A 3,461-nucleotide genomic window follows, 5' to 3' on the forward strand; every position below is an offset into this window, starting at 1 on the left:
TTTGGCACAATTTGACCAAAAGAAAGGATCGGTACGTGGGACACATCAGTTTAGTGCTGGATGGAAGTGTGTCTGTGTATGTAAAGGGGGGGGGGGGCGGGGGGGGGGGGTGAAAACCGTTGCAGTAGGAATTCGAAGATGAGTGAGCCTACAAAGGACAGAGTACCGTGGAGAGCTGCACCAAACCAGTCTTCTTCGGATTGAAGACCACACAACAACATGCCTGTGAAACTGGTTGAAATGGCTCTGAGCACTATGGGACTTAACTTCTGAGGTCATCAGTCCCCTAGAACTTAGAACTACTTAAACCTAACTAACCTAAGGACATCACACACACCCATTCCCGAGGCAGGATTCGTACCTGCGACCGTAGCGGTCGTGCGGTTCCAGACTGTAGCGCCTAGAACCGCTCGGCCACCCCGGCCGGCTGCCTGTGAAAGATGTTTTTTCGATTATGAAACGTTTACGTGGCAACCTGAGTGCGAAAATATGTTAAATTTTGTCTCCGTCCCTATGCCGACGGTTTGTAACAGACAAAGACTGTGTCATCAGCGTGGCAAAAATTATTGAATTAAGTAGTGTTTCAATAGTGAACTACATTGTTGAGAAATTTGATACATGATAGGAACTAGTAAGAAGTGCGACAGTATTGCTGTTTAAATATAGTGCATTCGCAGTTTTTCTCTCTTCCCCCTCTTCTTGCTCAGACAGCATGGCGCGACGGTGGGGTGACGTGGGGGGGGGGGGGGGGGCAGTGTACGGCAAGGTTGAGTGCTATGGGACACGAGCCACCGCATGGCTGGTGAGCCGAATTCTTCCTACCCCTGCTCTATGGCGTTTGTCCATAACTAAGCTGCACCTCGCCAGAGGCTAACATTACTATGTGGAGCAACCTATGTGTATGACTGTTTACTGTATCTTCTGGCACATACAGCACTTTAGAATGAAATGATAACTAAACCAAGATCCTAAGCTGTCGGCGGGTCTTGATATACATCAACGGGGACCGTTGAAAACGTGTGCCCCGACCGGGATTCGAACCCGGGATCTCCTGCTTACATGGCAGACGCTCTATCCATCTGAGCCACCGAGGGCACAGAGGATAGTGCGACTGCAGGGATTTATCCCATGCACGCTCCCCGTGAGACGCACATTCCCAACTTCATGTCCACACACTACATTCGTAGTGCCCCTGCACGCTACACTCATTACTCGTGACAGACAATCTTACCGAATCCCGTAAGAGTTCGGGCAATGCGTGTGCATCCAGCACAGAAGAAGGAGGTCAACGGCCGGTTAGCCTTAACTCTATGAAAATGGTATCTGTTATTCGGACATGTATTACGAGCAACTCTAAAACATTTCTGTTTGCAGATGACACTAGCTTGGTAGTAAAGGATGTTGTGTGCAACATTGACTCGGTTTCAAATAGTGGAGTATATGACGTCAGTTCATGGCTTATAGAAAATAAACTAACGTTCAGTCACAGTAAGACTCAGTTTTTACAGTTTCTAACACACAATTCAACAAAACCTGACGTTTTAATTTCACAAAACGGGCATATGATCAGTGAAACTGAATAGTTCAAATTTCTAGGTGTTCAGATAGATAGTAAGCTGTCGTGGAAAGCCCACGTTCAGGATCTTGTTCAAAGACTTAATACTGCCATTTTTACTATTCGAACGGTATCAAAAGTGAGTGATACTTCAACACGAAAATTAGTCTACTTTACTTATTTTCATTCACTTATGTCGTATGGTATTATATTTTGGGGTAATTCTTCCCATTCTACAAAAATATTTTTGGCTCAGAAACGGGCGGTTCGGGCAATAAGTAGTGTGAGTTCAAGAAACTCTTGTCGACCTCTGTCTGGGTATTTTGACATTGGCCTCTCAGTATGTATATTCCTTATTGTCGTTTCTTGTTACCAATTTTAGGTTAGTCCTAAGAATAAGCAGCTTTCACTCGGTTAATACTCGGCAGAAATCAAACCTGCGTTTGAATCGGACTTTCTTAACTCTCGTGCAAAAAGTTATGCAGTATATTGCTGCATCCATTTTCAACAAGCTACCACTCGAATTCAAAAATCTTAGCAGTAATCCACGCACTTTCAAATTGAAACTGAAGAGTTTCCTCATGGGTCACTCCTTCTATTCTGGCGAGGAGTTCCTTGAAAAATTAAGCTGATTCTTATTGTATCGCTGATAGCGTTTACTTAAACTTAAGGACTGACTTTTTTCAGGTTCATGAACATATATTTTTATCTGTTATTACTTTTATGTTGTAATTTCAACACCTGACACGTTCCATGACCTTGGAGATTTGCTCCTCAATTTTGTCCTGTGGAACTTGACGTGTAAATAAATAAATAAAGAAATAACTGATGCTATCTTCATACAGCCCTTTAGATGTCACGTACTTTGTAACGCCGGAAATGCATATCCTCCTATTTCCATCTATTATACTATAATTTTTTTCCTTATTTTGTTACCTGAAGATATGACATTTCTGTGTCTTTATATATTGTAATTGTTTTACTATTTGTATATATATATATATATATATATATATATATATATATATATATATATATATATATATATATATATATATGCATTTATGTCGATGTATAATTGGTTTGTTTTGTAAATATTATTTGTATTTTTATGCTGGGTCTGGCCTAGGGAAAACTATGCTGTCGAACGAATACATCGATAGGTCGTGTGGAGAACCAAAGTGCTTAGGATCTTTGGTAGTGTTAACTCTGTTAACTCTGTCGCATGGAGCGCGGGCAGAGCAGGGTCTGGCTGGAGTAGGGCGGTGGAGCAGGTGTGTTGTGTGACGCTCCCGCGAGTTGCCGCGCTTTCGGGGTTTGGCAGCATGTAATTGCGCTCAACTTGCTATGATAGTTTCTGACACGGTGTCGCGGACGGGAAGTATTAGCTGGTGCACATCAAGAGCCCCTTTCGCCTGGTGACAGTGTCGAGAAGAAGGCGCGCCAACATCCAGCTTCTGCAACAGCGACGGCCGACAATAAGTGATTGTCGCCACCTCCTCGATCGACGACTTCAAACCTTCAGTCAACCAACAAGGAAAACTGAAAGCACATAAAGTTTTAGAACTGTATGGCATACCTCAGATTTTAAAATTCTCCAATTTTTCTCAAAAAATTACAGCAACGTAGCATGAACCTTTGTTGCTCATTGTCCCTAATGCATTACCAAGCAGGGTCCCTTCCTTTTCCGGAATGAACCCGAGTGTCGTTGAAATTCAAATGCCATTAAAGTAATATTTGTCCATTTCACTGCTTTAATTTCAAAGTTCAGTTAAAGTATTCATAGCTGGCTACGATGTTTAGATTACACAAGCACAAATTAAGAGTGCGAGTTTTGTTACTGTATTTTAGCTTACCTGTGTTTGCAGCTCAGCTTGGTACATACTAAATTTTACTATTGTTAATT

At 42.3% G+C, this 3,461-nt stretch overlaps 1 non-coding gene across 1 annotated transcript; it reads right to left on the minus strand.

The window, feature by feature from the left end:
- Positions 1 to 1,020: 1,020 nt before the first annotated feature.
- Trnat-ugu lies at positions 1,021 to 1,095 on the minus strand. Its single transcript has one exon. It is a non-coding gene; the product is annotated as a tRNA-Thr (tRNA).
- Between the last annotated feature and the right edge of the window lie 2,366 nt (positions 1,096 to 3,461).

This window comes from Schistocerca americana, chromosome 6, assembly GCF_021461395.2.
Source record: "Schistocerca americana isolate TAMUIC-IGC-003095 chromosome 6, iqSchAmer2.1, whole genome shotgun sequence".
Classification (NCBI taxonomy): Eukaryota; Metazoa; Arthropoda; class Insecta; order Orthoptera; family Acrididae; genus Schistocerca; species Schistocerca americana.